This window comes from Dermacentor andersoni, chromosome 3 (assembly GCF_023375885.2).
Source record: "Dermacentor andersoni chromosome 3, qqDerAnde1_hic_scaffold, whole genome shotgun sequence".
NCBI classification, from domain to species: domain Eukaryota; kingdom Metazoa; phylum Arthropoda; class Arachnida; order Ixodida; family Ixodidae; genus Dermacentor; species Dermacentor andersoni.
In genome coordinates this window covers 152,134,554-152,152,537 of record NC_092816.1, presented here as the reverse complement: position 1 = coordinate 152,152,537, position 17,984 = coordinate 152,134,554, and the positions used below count along the sequence as shown (strand labels likewise).

The 17,984-nt window shown below is 47.6% G+C and overlaps 16 non-coding genes across 16 annotated transcripts; all 16 read right to left on the bottom strand.

Annotated features, from left to right (window-relative positions):
- Nucleotides 1-1,212: 1,212 nt before the first annotated feature.
- Nucleotides 1,213-1,284, bottom strand: TRNAA-CGC (transfer RNA alanine (anticodon CGC)). The gene has a single exon. It is a non-coding gene; the product is annotated as a tRNA-Ala (tRNA).
- Nucleotides 1,285-1,589: 305 nt separating this feature from the next.
- On the bottom strand, nt 1,590-1,661 carry TRNAA-CGC (transfer RNA alanine (anticodon CGC)). The gene has a single exon. It is a non-coding gene; the product is annotated as a tRNA-Ala (tRNA).
- A 305-nt stretch (nt 1,662-1,966) lies between these two features.
- TRNAA-CGC (transfer RNA alanine (anticodon CGC)) lies at nt 1,967-2,038 on the bottom strand. Its single transcript has one exon. It is a non-coding gene; the product is annotated as a tRNA-Ala (tRNA).
- Nucleotides 2,039-2,341: 303 nt separating this feature from the next.
- TRNAA-CGC (transfer RNA alanine (anticodon CGC)) lies at nt 2,342-2,413 on the bottom strand. Its single transcript has one exon. It is a non-coding gene; the product is annotated as a tRNA-Ala (tRNA).
- A 303-nt stretch (nt 2,414-2,716) lies between these two features.
- Nucleotides 2,717-2,788, bottom strand: TRNAA-CGC (transfer RNA alanine (anticodon CGC)). Its single transcript has one exon. It is a non-coding gene; the product is annotated as a tRNA-Ala (tRNA).
- Nucleotides 2,789-3,467: 679 nt separating this feature from the next.
- Nucleotides 3,468-3,539, bottom strand: TRNAA-CGC (transfer RNA alanine (anticodon CGC)). The gene has a single exon. It is a non-coding gene; the product is annotated as a tRNA-Ala (tRNA).
- Nucleotides 3,540-3,842: 303 nt separating this feature from the next.
- Nucleotides 3,843-3,914, bottom strand: TRNAA-CGC (transfer RNA alanine (anticodon CGC)). The gene has a single exon. It is a non-coding gene; the product is annotated as a tRNA-Ala (tRNA).
- Nucleotides 3,915-4,219: 305 nt separating this feature from the next.
- Nucleotides 4,220-4,291, bottom strand: TRNAA-CGC (transfer RNA alanine (anticodon CGC)). Its single transcript has one exon. It is a non-coding gene; the product is annotated as a tRNA-Ala (tRNA).
- A 303-nt stretch (nt 4,292-4,594) lies between these two features.
- Nucleotides 4,595-4,666, bottom strand: TRNAA-CGC (transfer RNA alanine (anticodon CGC)). The gene has a single exon. It is a non-coding gene; the product is annotated as a tRNA-Ala (tRNA).
- A 305-nt stretch (nt 4,667-4,971) lies between these two features.
- Nucleotides 4,972-5,043, bottom strand: TRNAA-CGC (transfer RNA alanine (anticodon CGC)). Its single transcript has one exon. It is a non-coding gene; the product is annotated as a tRNA-Ala (tRNA).
- A 305-nt stretch (nt 5,044-5,348) lies between these two features.
- On the bottom strand, nt 5,349-5,420 carry TRNAA-CGC (transfer RNA alanine (anticodon CGC)). Its single transcript has one exon. It is a non-coding gene; the product is annotated as a tRNA-Ala (tRNA).
- Nucleotides 5,421-5,725: 305 nt separating this feature from the next.
- Nucleotides 5,726-5,797, bottom strand: TRNAA-CGC (transfer RNA alanine (anticodon CGC)). The gene has a single exon. It is a non-coding gene; the product is annotated as a tRNA-Ala (tRNA).
- A 679-nt stretch (nt 5,798-6,476) lies between these two features.
- TRNAA-CGC (transfer RNA alanine (anticodon CGC)) lies at nt 6,477-6,548 on the bottom strand. The gene has a single exon. It is a non-coding gene; the product is annotated as a tRNA-Ala (tRNA).
- Nucleotides 6,549-6,851: 303 nt separating this feature from the next.
- Nucleotides 6,852-6,923, bottom strand: TRNAA-CGC (transfer RNA alanine (anticodon CGC)). The gene has a single exon. It is a non-coding gene; the product is annotated as a tRNA-Ala (tRNA).
- Nucleotides 6,924-7,228: 305 nt separating this feature from the next.
- On the bottom strand, nt 7,229-7,300 carry TRNAA-CGC (transfer RNA alanine (anticodon CGC)). Its single transcript has one exon. It is a non-coding gene; the product is annotated as a tRNA-Ala (tRNA).
- Nucleotides 7,301-7,605: 305 nt separating this feature from the next.
- Nucleotides 7,606-7,677, bottom strand: TRNAA-CGC (transfer RNA alanine (anticodon CGC)). The gene has a single exon. It is a non-coding gene; the product is annotated as a tRNA-Ala (tRNA).
- Nucleotides 7,678-17,984: the final 10,307 nt, after the last annotated feature.

Here is a 17,984-nt window from a genome sequence, read left to right as displayed (position 1 = left end):
CGCTTGCAATGACCACTGGCTTCTCTTCCGTGCCTCGTGGGTCTCCGCCCGCTCCAGCAGTCTCTTCCGCGTCCGCTTGATCCATCAAGTGCTCGTCTAACGCGTCGCTCCGGCCAGACCCGGTCACGTTAGCGTAGCTTCTCACGCACTGGGTCTCGTCGTGGCCGAAACGACGACAGAGTCCAAAGCTTGGCACATGGCACTCGCGCCGTATATGGCCGGTGCCGCGGCATCGGAGGCAGAGCGGAGCTCTGCCTGGAACAATCACGAGCGCATGGTCCTCTGATACTCGTAGCTGATGCGGGATGTCTTCCATGGTCATACCAGCCTTCAGCCGTAACGATACCAGACGCGTGTGAGAACCTTTGTCGCCGCACCCTGGTACTCGCCACCGCTCCCTGGAAATTTCGGTCACCGTTCCGAACGGCGCCAAGGCTGCTCTGACGTCCTCGTCGGGAGTCGTGTGAAGCAGCCAGAACAGCTTCATTCTAATATCCTGGTTGCAAGGGTCAATGGCGACGCAGCGGTGTTCTTTGACACTAAAGGCCTTCGCTGACAGCAGCTTCTTTTTTCCGACTTCGTCCTTGAATGTTATAGCCCAGACATGGTTCATCTGGTAGGCCCCGAGGGCCACCACCTCCGGCAACAGCTTATGACGGTCAAGCGCATCGCGAAAATGTTCGACTCGATAGGGCCTGGCCTTCAAATCACCGTGCAAAAACACGGTATTACACACGGTCATACCTGATGGCAGATGCGGCAAAACAAGCTGGTAATCCTGTGAAGACGTTTCCGTAAGCCTGATACCGCGGCCCGGCTGGGCCGCATGAACCGCCCCTACGGAGCACAACATTCCGTGACCGTCCGCTGTGGTGGCCGGAAGTGAAATCCGCTGAGCTACACCCCCGGAATGATAAAGGGTGTCATGTGTGGACAATTTATTGTTCTTCAAAGCCAGTAGCCGCTAGAAAGTGGAAAAAGCTTCGTTTCGATTAATCTTGTTGCTGCACACCTGATGTGCCTGCAGTCATCCTAGCGTTGTCGTTAAAGAAACGGCGCTTGTGAGGACGTGGAGTTGTGAAAGCCAGCGTGAGAAATGCGAGTATTACTTATTTATATGGAAGTGACGTAGCATCGTTTCTTTTTAAATAATTGGATTGCTTTCTTTGTGTTGCGAAATAAAGTGATAAAAAGTTTATTATTACACCACACTGGAGGTGCCGGGGTTTGAACCCGGGACTTCTCACATGCGAAGCGAGCGCTCTACCACTGAGCTACACCCCCGGAATGATAAAGGGTGTCATGTGTGGACGATTTATTGCTCTTCAAAGCCAGTAGCCGCTAGAAAGTGGAAAAAGCTTCGTTTCGATTAATCTTGTTGCTGCACACCTGATGTGCCTGCAGTCATCCTAGCGTTGTCGTTAAAGAAACGGCGCTTGTGAGGACGTGGAGTTGTGAAAGCCAGCGTGAGAAATGCGAGTATTACTTATTTATATGGAAGTGACGTAGCATCGTTTCTTTTTAAATAATTGGATTGCCTTCTTTGTGTTGCGAAATAAAGTGATAAAAAGTTTAATATTACACCACACTGGAGGTGCCGGGGTTTGAACCCGGGACTTCTCACATGCGAAGCGAGCGCTCTACCACTGAGCTACACCCCCGGAATGATAAAAGGTGTCATGTGTGGACGATTTATTGCTCTTCAAAGCCAGTAGCCGCTAGAAAGTGGAAAAAGCTTCGTTTCGATTAATCTTGTTGCTGCACACCTGATGTGCCTGCAGTCATCCTAGCGTTGTCGTTAAAGAAACGGCGCTTGTGAGGACGTGGAGTTGTGAAAGCCAGCGTGAGAAATGCGAGTATTACTTATTTATATGGAAGTGACGTAGCATCGTTTCTTTTTAAATAATTGGATTGCCTTCTTTGTGTTGCGAAATAAAGTGATAAAAAGTTTAATATTACACCACACTGGAGGTGCCGGGGTTTGAACCCGGGACTTCTCACATGCGAAGCGAGCGCTCTACCACTGAGCTACACCCCCGGAATAATGAAGGGTGTCATGTGTGGACAATTTATTGTTCTTCAAAGCCAGTAGCCCCTAGAAAGTGGAAAAAGCTTCCTTTCGATTAATCTTGTTGCTGCACACCTGATGTGCCTGCAGTCATCCTAGCGTTGTCGTTAAAGAAACGGCGCTTGTGGGGACGTGCAGTTGTGAAAGCCAGCGCGAGAAATGCGAGTATTACTTATGTATATAGAAGTGACGTAGCATCGCTTTTTTAGATAATTGGATTGCTTACTTTGCGTTGTGAAATAAAGTGGTAAAAAGTTTAATATTACACCCCACTGGAGGTGCCGGGGTTTGAACCCGGGACTTCTCACATGCGAAGCGAGCGCTCTACCACTGAGCTACACCCCCGGAATGATAAAAGGTGTCATGTGTGGACAATTTATTGTTCTTCAAAGCCAGCAGCCGTTAGAAAGTGGAAAAACCTTCCTTTCGATTAATCTTGTTGCTGCACACCTGTTGTGCCTGCAGTCATCCTAGCGTTGTCGTTAAAGAAACGGCGCTTGTGGGGACGTGCAGTTGTGAAAGCCAGCGCGAGAAATGCGAGTATTACTTATGTATATAGAAGTGACGTAGCATCGCTTTTTTAGATAATTGGATTGCTTACTTTGCGTTGTGAAATAAAGTGGTAAAAAGTTTAATATTACACCCCACTGGAGGTGCCGGGGTTTGAACCCGGGACTTCTCACATGCGATGCGAGCGCTCTACCACTGAGCTACACCCCCGGAATGATAAAAGGTGTCATGTGTGGACGATTTATTGTTCTTCAAAGCCAGTAGCCGCTAGAAAGTGGAAAAAGCTTCCTTTCGATTAATCTTGTTGCTGCACACCTGATGCGCCTGCAGTCATCCTAGCGTTGTCGTTAATGAAACAGCGCTTGTGAGGACGTGGAGTTGTGAAAGCCAGCGCGAGAAATGCGAGTATTACTTATTTATATGGAAGTGACGTAGCATCGCTTTTTTAAATAATTGGATTGCTTACTTTGTGTTGCGAAATAAAGTGATAAAAAGTTTAATTTTACACCACACTGGAGGTGCCGGGGTTTGAACCCGGGACTTCTCACATGCGAAGCGAGCGCTCTACCACTGAGCTACACCCCGGAATATTAAAGGGTGTCATGTGTGGACGATTTATTGTTCTTCAAAGCCAGTAGCCGCTAGAAAGTGGAAAAAGCTTCCTTTCGATTAATCTTGTTGCTGCACACCTGATGCGCCTGCAGTCATCCTAGCGTTGTCGTTAAAGAAACGGCGCTTGTGAGGACGCGGAGTTGTGAAAGCCAGCGTGAGAAATGCGAATATTACTTATTTATATGGAAGTGACGTAGCATCGTTTCTTTTTAAATAATTGGATTGCTTTCTTTGTGTTGCGAAATAAAGTGATAAAAAGTTTAATATTACACCACACTGGAGGTGCCGGGGTTTGAACCCGGGACTTCTCACATGCGAAGCGAGCGCTCTACCACTGAGCTACACCCCCGGAATATTAAAGGGTGTCATGTGTGGACGATTTATTGTTCTTCAAAGCCAGTAGCCGCTAGAAAGTGGAAAAAGCTTCCTTTCAATCAATCTTGTTGCTGCACACCTGATGTGCCTGCAGTCATCCTAGCGTTGTCGTTAATGAAACAGCGCTTGTGAGGACGTGGAGTTGTGAAAGCCAGCGTGAGAAATGCGAGTATTACTTATTTATATGGAAGTGACGTAGCATCGCTTTTTTAAATAATTGGATTGCTTACTTTGTGTTGCGAAATAAAGTGATAAAAAGTTTAATTTTGCACCACACTGGAGGTGCCGGGGTTTGAACCCGGGACTTCTCACATGCGAAGCGAGCGCTCTACCACTGAGCTACACCGCCGGAATATTGAAGGGTGTCATGTGTGGACGATTTATTGTTCTTCAAAGCCAGTAGCCGCTAGAAAGTGGAAAAAGCTTCCTTTCGATTAATCTTGTTGCTGCACACCTGATGCGCCTGCAGTCATCCTAGCGTTGTCGTTAAAGAAACGGCGCTTGTGAGGACGCGGAGTTGTGAAAGCCAGCGTGAGAAATGCGAGTATTACTTATTTATATGGAAGTGACGTAGCATCGTTTCTTTTTAAATAATTGGATTGCTTTCTTTGTGTTGCGAAATAAAGTGATAAAAAGTTTAATATTACACCACACTGGAGGTGCCGGGGTTTGAACCCGGGACTTCTCACATGCGAAGCGAGCGCTCTACCACTGAGCTACACCCCCGGAATATTAAAGGGTGTCATGTGTGGACGATTTATTGTTCTTCAAAGCCAGTAGCCGCTAGAAAGTGGAAAAAGCTTCCTTTCAATCAATCTTGTTGCTGCACACCTGATGTGCCTGCAGTCATCCTAGCGTTGTCGTTAATGAAACAGCGCTTGTGAGGACGTGTAGTTGTGAAAGCCAGCGTGAGAAATGCGAGTATTACTTATTTATATGGAAGTGACGTAGCATCGCTTTTTTAAATAATTGGATTGCTTACTTTGTGTTGCGAAATAAAGTGATAAAAAGTTTAATTTTGCACCACACTGGAGGTGCCGGGGTTTGAACCCGGGACTTCTCACATGCGAAGCGAGCGCTCTACCACTGAGCTACACCGCCGGAATATTAAAGGGTGTCATGTGTGGACGATTTATTGTTCTTCAAAGCCAGTAGCCGCTAGAAAGTGGAAAAAGCTTCCTTTCAATCAATCTTGTTGCTGCACACCTGATGTGCCTGCAGTCATCCTAGCGTTGTCGTTAAAGAAACGGCGCTTGTGAGGACGTGGAGTTGTGAAAGCCAGCGTGAGAAATGCGAGTATTACTTATTTATATGGAAGTGACGTAGCATCGTTTCTTTTTAAATAATTGGATTGCTTTCTTTGTGTTGCGAAATAAAGTGATAAAAAGTTTAATATTACACCACACTGGAGGTGCCGGGGTTTGAACCCGGGACTTCTCACATGCGAAGCGAGCGCTCTACCACTGAGCTACACCCCCGGAATGACAAAGGGTGTCATGTGTGGACAATTTATTGTTCTTCAAAGCCAGTAGCCGCTAGAAAGTGGAAAAAGCTTCCTTTCAATCAATCTTGTTGCTGCACACCTGATGTGCCTGCAGTCATCCTAGCGTTGTCGTTAAAGAAACGGCGCTTGTGAGGACGTGGAGTTGTGAAAGCCAGCGTGAGAAATGCGAGTATTACTTATTTATATGGAAGTGACGTAGCATCGTTTCTTTTTAAATAATTGGATTGCTTTCTTTGTGTTGCGAAATAAAGTGATAAAAAGTTTAATATTACACCACACTGGAGGTGCCGGGGTTTGGACCCGGGACTTCTCACATGCGAAGCGAGCGCTCTACCACTGAGCTACACCCCCGGAATGATAAAAGGTGTCATGTGTGGACAATTTATTGTTCTTCAAAGCCAGCAGCCGTTAGAAAGTGGAAAAACCTTCCTTTCGATTAATCTTGTTGCTGCACACCTGTTGTGCCTGCAGTCATCCTAGCGTTGTCGTTAAAGAAACGGCGCTTGTGGGGACGTGGAGTTGTGAAAGCCAGCGAGAGAAATGCGAGTATTACTTATTTAAATGGAAGTGACGTAGCATCGTTTCTTTTTAAATAATTGGATTGCTTTCTTTGTGTTGCGAAATAAAGTGATAAGAAGTTTAATATTACACCACACTGGAGGTGCCGGGGTTTGAACCCGGGACTTCTCACATGCGAAGCGAGCGCTCTACCACTGAGCTACACCCCCGAAATGATAAAGGGTGTCATGAGTGGACGATTTATTGTTCTTCAAAGCCAGTAGCCGCTAGAAAGTGGAAAAAGCTTCCTTTCGATTAATCTTGTTGCTGCACACCTGATGCGCCTGCAGTCATCCTAGCGTTGTCGCTAATGAAACAGCGCTTGTGAGGACGTGGAGTTGTGAAAGCCAGCGCGAGAAATGCGAGTATTACTTATTTATATGGAAGTGACGTAGCATCGCTTTTTTAAATAATTGGATTGCTTACTTTGTGTTGCGAAATAAAGTGATAAAAAGTTTAATTTTACACCACACTGGAGGTGCCGGGGTTTGAACCCGGGACTTCTCACATGCGAAGCGAGCGCTCTACCACTGAGCTACACCCCGGAATATTAAAGGGTGTCATGTGTGGACGATTTATTGTTCTTCAAAGCCAGTAGCCGCTAGAAAGTGGAAAAAGCTTCCTTTAGATTAATCTTGTTGCTGCACACCTGATGCGCCTGCAGTCATCCTAGCGTTGTCGTTAAAGAAACGGCGCTTGTGAGGACGCGGAGTTGTGAAAGCCAGCGTGAGAAATGCGAGTATTACTTATTTATATGGAAGTGACGTAGCATCGTTTCTTTTTAAATAATTGGATTGCTTTCTTTGTGTTGCGAAATAAAGTGATAAAAAGTTTAATATTACACCACACTGGAGGTGCCGGGGTTTGAACCCGGGACTTCTCACATGCGAAGCGAGCGCTCTACCACTGAGCTACACCCCCGGAATATTAAAGGGTGTCATGTGTGGACGATTTATTGTTCTTCAAAGCCAGTAGCCGCTAGAAAGTGGAAAAAGCTTCCTTTCAATCAATCTTGTTGCTGCACACCTGATGTGCCTGCAGTCATCCTAGCGTTGTCGTTAATGAAACAGCGCTTGTGAGGACGTGGAGTTGTGAAAGCCAGCGTGAGAAATGCGAGTATTACTTATTTATATGGAAGTGACGTAGCATCGCTTTTTTAAATAATTGGATTGCTTACTTTGTGTTGCGAAATAAAGTGATAAAAAGTTTAATTTTGCACCACACTGGAGGTGCCGGGGTTTGAACCCGGGACTTCTCACATGCGAAGCGAGCGCTCTACCACTGAGCTACACCGCCGGAATATTGAAGGGTGTCATGTGTGGACGATTTATTGTTCTTCAAAGCCAGTAGCCGATAGAAAGTGGAAAAAGCTTCCTTTCAATCAATCTTGTTGCTGCACACCTGATGTGCCTGCAGTCATCCTAGCGTTGTCGTTAAAGAAACGGCGCTTGTGAGGACGTGGAGTTGTGAAAGCCAGCGTGAGAAATGCGAGTATTACTTATTTATATGGAAGTGACGTAGCATCGTTTCTTTTTAAATAATTGGATTGCTTTCTTTGTGTTGCGAAATAAAGTGATAAAAAGTTTAATATTACACCACACTGGAGGTGCCGGGGTTTGAACCCGGGACTTCTCACATGCGAAGCGAGCGCTCTACCACTGAGCTACACCCCCGGAATGACAAAGGGTGTCATGTGTGGACAATTTATTGTTCTTCAAAGCCAGTAGCCGCTAGAAAGTGGAAAAAGCTTCCTTTAAATCAATCTTGTTGCTGCACACCTGATGTGCCTGCAGTCATCCTAGCGTTGTCGTTAAAGAAACGGCGCTTGTGAGGACGTGGAGTTGTGAAAGCCAGCGTGAGAAATGCGAGTATTACTTATTTATATGGAAGTGACGTAGCATCGTTTCTTTTTAAATAATTGGATTGCTTTCTTTGTGTTGCGAAATAAAGTGATAAAAAGTTTAATATTACACCACACTGGAGGTGCCGGGGTTTGAACCCGGGACTTCTCACATGCGAAGCGAGCGCTCTACCACTGAGCTACACCCCCTTTTTTTTTTTTTCTCTTTATTGCCAATCCTCGACATGTCACCACAACACACATTCCTTAAATGATATACACAGAAACGAAAGAAAAAGACAAAAAGGAAATAATGAATACAAAAACGGAACAAGAAACAGTAATATACACATTCGTTGCCGTCCGCTACTGTGGCATGACATTGTCGTATTAAAATTCCTTGAGCGCTGTCAGGGGTTCAACCCTCGGCAGCCACTCAGGAACAGGCTGTTGCAACTTCTGCACTTCTACATATTTTTGCATACATTCTCGAAAGTATAAACGCGCCGGTCGGGCATCCGGGTCACAATGGTAGCCCGCCATTCTTGCGCGCCATAAACAGTGGAGGCCCGTAAGCATGATGACGTCGTACGGGAAACCTTCGTCGTCATATACTGGCAGAAACCTGATTCCGTGGGGATCTATAGGTAGCTCTTTTTTTAGAGTCCTTTGTAACACGTCCCAGAAAAAGACCCCTTCCCAACAGTGGATGAAGACATGATCTATGCTTTCTGCTTTTTTACATATAAGGCAGTGGGTTCCCCATGGCATGTAGAACCCACGTTGTTCAAGAAAGATTTTAACAGGTAGAGTACCGGTGTGTAATTTAAAGAAGAACGATTTAGTGGCTGGTTGAACTGGCATCTTCTTCACCCTTTTCAATACATCTAGGCCTGGGCCTCCACTGTACAGGGCTCTGTACATGGGTACCAGCAATACACTGTCACATAAATCACGATATAACGTTTTCCGTTTTACACTCCACAAATATGCACTAGAAAAACGAACACGCAAAAAGGAAACACTCTGAATTATTTCCCTAAAGAAACCACGAACTGGTCCTGGCATTATTTCGGTGCCTACAACGAATTCGGGAAGTGATCTTGACAACCTCATTTGGATAGCGGTGCGTAGAAATGGGTCATTTGTGTCTCGAAAAAAGAAGAACCTGTTTACTAGTTGACGCAAGAAGAGGTGCGCCAACCCCAGACCACCATCCTTCACGCGCCGAAAGAGATTATCTCGGCTACATCGCTCCCAGCTCGATGCCCACACGAAAACAGCGAACACGCGGTGCAGTTTCTGCACATTAATCCGAGAGCACTGTAGGACCTGCATTACGTACCAGATCTTTGTTACGAGAAACATGTTGCACGCTGTTGCTTTCGCGAACATTGACAGGTGACCGGCGTTCCATCGGTCGGCTTTTTCTTTTATTTCTTTTGTCCGCTCCTTCCAGTACTCGCTACTGTCCTTGTAGGCATCAAGGGGTGCGCCAAGGTACTTAACTGGCGTCGTGACCCAGGTGACGTTCGAAAAGTGGTCTGGGGTGGACGCCCATCCCCCGTGCCAAAACCCCAAACATTTCTGCCAGTTCACGAAGCTATTAGTGGCATTACCAAACAGTCTGACGATACTCACAGCGTTCAATACACTTTGCGTATCTTTACAACATACGGCCACATCGTCAGCATATGCCAATAACTTCACCTCTGCTGCTTGGAGGCAAAATCCCTTAATGTATTCATTTTCAATGATGGCCTGACATAGCGTTTCTATGTAAACACAAAACAGGAGTGGGCTGAGTGGACAACCCTGGCGAACGGAGCGCTTCACGTTAATGGGGGCCCCCAGCCTTTGATTAATTATAAGTCTCGTATAGCAACTCCGGTACGCCATGGTCACCCCCTCAGTGATTATGTGGCCAAAATTAACATGTTCAAGGATGGTGAGCAATATCTCGTGAGAAACGCAATCAAACGCTTTCTCCAAGTCAAGCTGGAGGATCGCTACTGCATCACACATGGCATCACAACACTCCAGCACACACTTCAACTTGTGAATGTTAGTGAAGATTGTTCTTCCGCGAATGCCACACGTTTGGTGTGGGCCGACTACTTCCTTAATGACTGACTGCATACGCCGTGCCAGCACCTTCATCAGTATTTTGTAGTCACAGTTAGTAAGCGCTATGGGTCTATAGGAGGAAAGTTGCTTGAGCTTCTCGGTCTCTTCTGTTTTAGGTATTAGTACTGTATGGGACTGGCCGAAAGATGGTGGAAATATTTTCATTTGGTATGCTTCATTGAAAATTGCGGTCAAGATAGGAGCTAGGTGGCTTTTGAACGATTTGTACCAAGCGGCACAAAGACCGTCTGGACCTGGTGACTTGCCAGGGTTCAGGTCTTCGATGGCCTTTATCACTTCCTGTTCAGTTATTTGTCCTTCCAACGTTTCTTTAACGTCACTCGACAGCTGTGGCATTCGCTGCAAAAATAAGTCCTTGAAACTTTGCATGTTGACGGGCCTGAATGCGAAAAGCTTTTGGAAATGTTCAAAGAAGGCACGCCCTATATTCTTCGTATCAGTTACTACCAGCCCGTTATATTCGATGGCCTCAATCTGTTTGCGTCTGGAGTGCTTTTTTTTCTAATCCCAGTGCTCTTTTCGAAGGCATTTCCCCGCATGCTAGTCTTTCTGCTCTCGCGCGCACGAGCGCACCTCGATAACGCTCTTCATCGAAAACCTCGAGCTTTTTCTTAATAGCACGCATATCTTCTTGATAAGCTCCGGGTTGCATGCATTCGAGCGTCACGAATTTTTCCAGTAATGTTTTTAAATCCCTTTCTCTTGCCTTCTCTTCATATCGTAGTACGCTACTTCTTTCAATTGCCTTGATTTTAATAGTTTGTTTCGACAGCTCCCATTCCTCGCCCAATTTCATAGAACTGTCTTTTCCAAAAGAATTCAGAGCATTCACTACCGTCTCGTTAAAAGTATCGTCCCGTAGAAGCTCAGCATTCATTTTCCACAGTTCCCAGACGAATTCGTTTCGTTCTTTTTTGCGGCCCACCCTGCATTTTACCAGGCAGTGGTCAGAAAAGGATACGGCAGTAACTGCATAGCACTGGCATTTTTCTACTAAATGATATGACAGGTAGATACGGTCTAATCGTGCATGACTTGTTCCCTGGAAGTGGGTGTACTTCACTTCTCGGTCAGCCCCGAAACACTGAGCGATATCCTCTAATTCAAATTCATGTATGATCTGCGCCATGATATCGCTGCTTTTGTCGTAAATTACGCGTCGCGTAGACCTGTCTTCGATGTTCAATACACAATTGAAGTCCCCAACACAGGCTATCGTTTTGTGCACAGACAAGTGGTGCCTCAAGTTCAAAAAGAAATTTACCCTTTCTTGCACCGTATTAGGCGCATAAATGCACAGCACGCGCCATTGGACATCGCAATAGCTGAAATCACAAACGACAAGTCGACCGGAAGAGCACGAGAAGTAACCGTCTATAACCAGGCCTGGAAGCTTCCTCACGAACAAGACACACCCCGCCGAAGTCCCTAAGGCGTGGCTCACTACCGTATAGTAGTTGTACGTGAACCTTTGCACCATGCTCCCGGTCTCCTCCTCGCCGTCTACCTTGGTTTCTTGCACTGCTAAAACGTCGAGGTCGTGGTCCACTAGCAGTCGATACACCTGACTCTGTTTCCTTTTGGCGGCCAGACCTCGAACGTTTAGCGTGCCGAGGCTAAGCGACGGGTTGGTAGCCATTACTGATTTAAACGGGAGGGGAGAAGGCCCGGAGCATGGTGCTCACCTTAACGTCTAGCTGACCGCTAGACGCCTCCGTGGCCATCCGGTGGCCGTCGTCCGAGTTCGTCTTTGGTCGGCTTCGGGGTGAGCCTACGGTCAGCCTCCAGGTTAGGCTTAGGCTTGAGGGTGGAGCGCCTGCCGGGTAGCGTCTTAGCTGGCGGCGCCTCGGAGTCACCGCTGGCCTTTCCGTCCACTTTCTCCTCCTGCTGCAGGGACCTCTTCACCGGTGCCGAGACGCTTTCGACGCGGGCGCTAGCAGGGGTCGCGTTGTCGTTTTCCGCTGCCTCCGTAGTATCTGTAGCCGGCTGGCGGCTCTCATTTTCTGTCTGGGTCACCCTGACGCTGATTAGTGCGGTTTCTGGCTCGTCGGGAGGAGGGACATTATTCGGTCCTCCTTTAGTCGGCGTCGTCGTCCCGCTCGCTTCTGCCACCGCATTGCCGCTTCCAGCTCCCTTGGCCGCATCCTCGGCCTCGGTCACGTCCATCATGTGGTCTGATGTCAACGGCTCGCTCTCCGCCGACCCCGCGGCTGCTGCGTATGAACGTACACAGTCCGTGTCGTTGTGTCCGAAAAGCCTGCACCGGGAGCAACGGGGAACCTTACATTCTCGACGAACGTGACCAGAGACCCGGCAGCGCAGGCACTGCATGGGGCGACCTGGGGCTACGACCAGCGCAAGCTCGCCGGCGACGCGGATCTGGTGGGGCAGGTCGTCGACTTTCAGTCCAGCCTTCAGCTGCAGCAGCACAGCTCGGGTCGTCGAGCCCTTGTCGGAAACGCCATCCACCCGCCAGCGCTCCCGGGTTACTTCCGTGACTTTGCCAAAGGAAGCCAGCGCAGTCTTTACGTCTTCATCATCCACACCATGAAGAAGCCAGTGAAGACGAAGCTTCACCTGCTGTTCTTTAGGGTCGATGACCAGGCAGCGACGCCCCTTGACCTGAAGCTCCTTCAGTGCAGCCAGCTTTTGGGCCATCTCGGCTGTCTTCATCGTCACAGCCCATACGTGGTTGATTTGGTACGCTCCAAGGGCGACGACGCCAGAGAGCATACCAAGAGCTTGAAGCGCGTCCCGAAAATCCTCTACGCGAAACGGGCGAACACGAGTGTCGCCGTGCAAAAAAACTGTGTTTAACACGATGCGTCCTGTAGGTAGACGAGGCAAAATAATCTGGTAGTCCTTATCTTCCGATGTCGAAAGCCTGTTGCCGCGGCTAACAGCCGCATAAGCCGCTCCACTGGAGCTCATGATCCCGCGATCCGTTCAGCTCGGGAGCCGGAAGCAGAATGACTGAGCTACACCCCCGGATTTTTTTTTTTTCTTTATTGCCTGTTTTATAACAAATACACGTTTCACAGCTATTCTCCGCTGCGATTACAAAACAAAAAAGACAGTTCAATGTGCGGGTGTACCTTGTCATTTAATTTTGGTTTAAAAAGGCTGAATGTTTGCAAGCTGTTCAAATGCTGTTAACCACTTAGGTGGTTCGCTGAGCGCTTTAAACGCTTCGCGAATGTACAATACATTTTCAGCAAAATATTCTTTGGCCGGTTTTGCGTCAACATCCTCATTACGCACCGCCATTCGTGTTTTCCACACGCTGTGCATGCAGAGTAACATCACCATATCACATGGCACGCCTTCTGTCTCTTCAAACGGTAAAAAACGGATTCCAAAAGGTGTTAAAGGAAATTCTTTTTTTAGTGTCCTTTGTAGAATGTCCCATAGGAAGACTGAGTCCCTGCACTCCAGAAAAATATGCTCCATTGTCTCCGGTTTCTGACATATCTGGCAATTCACACTCCAGGGTAGAAAGATCCCCTTCTCCTGCAGCCATGGCTTGACAGGAAGCGTGCCAGTGTGTAGCATGAAAAAAAAAGTTTTTGTTGTTGCTCTTACAGGCATTTTCTTAACTCTTTTTAAGACATTCTGCTCACGCCCCAGTGCATATACTGCACGGTATATTGGTACTGGACACATGATATTAACTAAATCTCGGTATAATCGCTTTCTTGCGACTGTGTTCAGGTATTCCAAAGAAAAGTGTACTTTTAGAAAACGGAAAGAGCTTATCACTTCAAACAAAAAACCTCGGACAACCACTTGACGTATGCCATACGACGTCACAACATATTCTGGCAGTGCGTCACCTAATCGCGTCTGGATAACGCACCGCAAAAAACAATCGCTTTCGTCGCGCAAGAACATGAAACGCGACACTACTTGTTTCAAAAATAAATGCGACAAACCCAACCCTCCCTTCTGCACAGCGTGAAACAGATTCAGACGACTCGTGCGCTCCCATCCTGATCCCCACACGAACATAGCAAAAACCCTGTGCAACTTTTGTACACACACTCGGGATATACATAAAACTTGCAACATATAAAACACTTTAGCGACAAGAAATAAATTGCAGACAGTGGCTCTCGTGAATATTGACAGATTCTTGCCTCCCCACTTCGTTGTTTGTGCTTTAGCCCGCTCAGTTTGTTCAGTCCATTGCGTCGTGGTATCGCGATAGTATTCCAAAGGAACACCAAGATAACTGGTTGGCGTATCTGTGAACGGTACTGTTTCTAACACTGCAGGCCGGCTGTCCCATTCACCGTGCCAGAAGCCTAAGCTTTTTGGCCAGCTTATGGCACTCCCCGTTAGACTGCAAAACTTTCTTGCATCCTTGACTGCCTCCCGAATGCTCTCTTGGTCAATGCAAAAAAGTGCGATGTCATCTGCGTAAGCTAGTATTTTTACTTCCTGAGTTAAAAGACGGTAGCCGCGAATGTTTTCGTTTTCTCGTACCTTCAAACAGAAAGGTTCAAGAAAAATCGCAAAAAGTAAGGGCGACAAAGGGCACCCCTGGCGCACACTGGATAATACTGCTATATTTTCGCTGAGTCTTTTATTGATTATAAGGTGAGCGGAACAGTTCTCATAAGCCATGGCTACTCCGTCCTGAATCACTTCGCCTACATTAATGTGTTTTAGCAGGGCAAAAAGTATGCTGTGAGCAACCCTGTCAAAAGCTTTTTCTAGGTCTAACTGAACCATTGCTACACATTCGAGGTTCGCATCACAGCATTCCAATATACTCCTAGCGATGTGAATATTCGACAATATTGTTCTATTCCTAATACCGCATGTTTGGTGTGGGCCTACTATGGATTTAATAACTGACTGCATCCTTTTTCCGAGCACCTTCATATAGATATTATAATCCGAATTCGTAAGACTTATGGGCCTGTATCCAGCGACAGATTTCAGCTTTACCGTATCGGTGGTTTTCGGTATAAGCACAACATGACTTTTTCTGAGTGATGGCGGCAAGTTCTTAGTTTCATGAGCTTCTGATATTACACAGTGCAGTATCTCGCTTATTTCGGCCTTGAAAGTTTTATAGAAAGCTGCTCCTAGGCCGTCTGGTCCAGACGCCTTTCCTTTACCCAAGTCTTCTATGGCTTCTGTAATTTCTTTCGCAGAGATCGGTCTCTCGAGTCCCTCTTTTATTTCGTCTTGTAATTCTGGCAGAAGTGTTAGAAAGGTGTTCACAAACTCTTCTGTTACGGGCACCTGCCTACCGAGCAACGCTCGGTAGTGTTCAACGAAAGCTTTTTCAATTACTTCTGGGTCTTTTGACATTGTGTTGTTAAAACAAATTTCTTTTATTGTGTTTTTGGATGCGTAACCCTTTTCGTCACTGAGCGCGCGCTTAGTTGGCGCCTCTCCCAGCCACAGCCTCTCGGATCGTGCTCTTATCGCGGCTCCTTGGTAAATTTGAGCGTCCACCCTTTCAAGTTCGCGTTTAATTTCTCTAATCTGTTTCGTAAACAATCCCGGTATTGTGCACTCCGCGTTTAGAAAATAATCGAGCATGCTGTGCAGTTCTTTCTCTCTTTGTTTAGCTTTATGACGCATCACACAAGCCCTCTCGATCGCACTCATTTTCACTTCAATTTTAAACTGCTCCCACAGCTCAGCCCAATTTGTTGTAGCATCTATTTGCATTACGTCCATTTTTCCTTTTACCGTTTTGACAAACCATTCATCACTTAAGATCGTTTCGTTCATTTTCCACAGTTCCCAGTTAAAGTGAGACCCTCTATGTTTCGTGCCCAATGTACACGTTACTAGGCTGTGATCACTGAAGCTCACGTGCTTTACTGCGTAGCTATTGACCGTTCGCGCAAGGTTTGCTGATACGTACAAACGATCTAGTCGAGCGTGACTCTGCCCTTGGAAATGAGTAAAAACAACACTGTTACCGCTTAATATGCTTCCAACGTCTACTAAATCATAGTCTGCCACGATTGCGCAGAGTTGATGCGCACTTGTATCCCGTATTATTTTACTGGGCACCCTATCTTCGGACATGCAAACACAATTGAAGTCACCAAGAAGAACAACATTTCTTTCACACGTCAGGTGTGACTCAACAAAGTTAAAAAAAGATTTTCTATCACTAATTTTGTTTGGAGCGTACACACAGACAACTCGCCAATCAATATTATTGAAAGAGAAATCACATAGGACCAATCGCCCATCTTGGGCCGACATTACACTCTGCGCAACAATACCTATTGAATTACGCAAAAATAAAAGACAGCCACCGGCCTTACCTACTCCATGACAAACACAAGTGTTGTAACGGGATTTAAAAACCTGAACCATTTTGTCCGTTTGCTCTTCGCCTTCAATTTTAGTTTCTTGAACAGCAAGAATATCTATGTCGTTTTCCAGCATCAGGCGACTTAATTGTGCTTGTCGCCGTCTAGCCGTTAGCCCTCGTACGTTAAGCGTGCCAATACGTATTGCTATTCCATGATTATTTGCCATTGAAAGAGAAGAGCAAGCACAAACTACAATACATTTCGGAGATCAAAGACCGCCAAACTTACAAAAAACAAAACCCTACACCATCATAAGCTCCGTCTCATACGGCGAAGGCATGACGTTACCAAATGCGCTACTCATCATTCACTTAAAGGTTCCGCAGCACCTAGTCCTTACTGAGCCTTCTACCGAACAGCACCCCGCTGCCGCGGGGGAACTGTCGGCGTTGTCCGCTTATCTGGTGGGACAGTCGGCGTCTGTCGCCCGTCTGGTGGGACGGTCGGCGTCTGCCGACCACCTGGCGGATTGGTCGGCGTCTGGCGCCCCTCAGGTGGATGTTCTCGCGTCGGCCTCCTCTCGAGCGGAACGTTCGGCTTGGGCTTGAGTGTAGACTGCCGGAATGAGGAAGCCTTCGTGGGTGGCCCTTCGCTGCTGTCACCGTCGTCTTGCTCAAGCCTGACATCTTGATCGGGTATTTCGCGAGGTCTCTTTGAGACGGCGCTGGCCTGGTCCATTTTCTCGCCGGATTCTTCGATGAAGGCAGCGCCAGAGTTGCCCTGTCGCAGAACGCCCTCGGCAGCCTCCGCGTCCCCCTCACTTTCACGCACCGTAGAATTTTCTGCAGACGGTTCACTTTGCACTTCATTCTTGGCCACTGCCTCGCTACTGCCCTTTCTGGGTTGGCACTTGACGCTTGCCATGATCACTGGCTTCTCTTCCGTGCCTCGTGGGTCTCCGCCCGCTCCAGCAGTCTCTTCCGCGTCCGCTTGATCCATCAAGTGCTCGTCTAACGCGTCGCTCCGGCCAGACCCGGTCACGTTAGCGTAGCTTTTCACGCAATGGGTCTCGTCGTGGCCGAAACGACGACAGAGTCCACAGCGTGGCACACGGCACTCGCGCCGTATATGGCCGGTGCCGCGGCATCGGAGGCAGAGCGGAGCTCTGCCTGGAACAATCACGAGCGCATGGTCCTCTGATACTCGTAGCTGATGCGGGATGTCTTCCATGGTCATACCAGCCTTCAGCCGTAACGATACCAGACGCGTGTGAGAACCTTTGTCGCCGCACCCTGGTACTCGCCACCGCTCCCTGGAAATTTCGGTCACCGTTCCGAACGGCGCCAAGGCTGCTCTGACGTCCTCGCCGGGTGTCGTGTGAAGCAGCCAGAAAAGCTTCATTCTAATATCCTGGTTGCAAGGGTCAATGGCGACGCAGCGGTGTTCTTTGACACTAAAGGCCTTCGCTGACAGCAGCTTCTTTTTTCCGACTTCGTCCTTGAATGTTATAGCCCAGACATGGTTCATCTGGTAGGCCCCGAGGGCCACCACCTCCGGCAACAGCTTATGACGGTCAAGCGCATCGCGAAAATGTTCGACTCGATAGGGCCTGGCCTTCAAATCACCGTGCAAAAACACGGTATTACACACGGTCATACCTGATGGCAGATGCGGCAAAACAAGCTGGTAATCCTGTGAAGACGTTTCCGTAAGCCTGATACCGCGGCCCGGCTGGGCCGCATGAACCATCCCTACGGAGCACAACATTCCGTGACCGTCCGCTGTGGTGGCCGGAAGTGGAATGCTGAGCTACACCCCCGGAATAATAAAGGGTGTCATGTGTGGACGATTTATTGTTCTTCAAAGCCAGCAGCCGCTAGGAAGTGGAAAAAGCTTCTTTTCGATTAATCTTATTGCTGCACACCTGATGTGCCTGCAGTCATCCTAGCGCTGTCGTTAAAGAAACGGCGCTTGTGAGGACGTGGAGTTGTGAAAGCCAGCGCGAGAAATGCGAGTATTACATATTTATATGGAAGTGACGTAGCATCGTTTTTTTTTTAATAATAGGATTGCTTACTT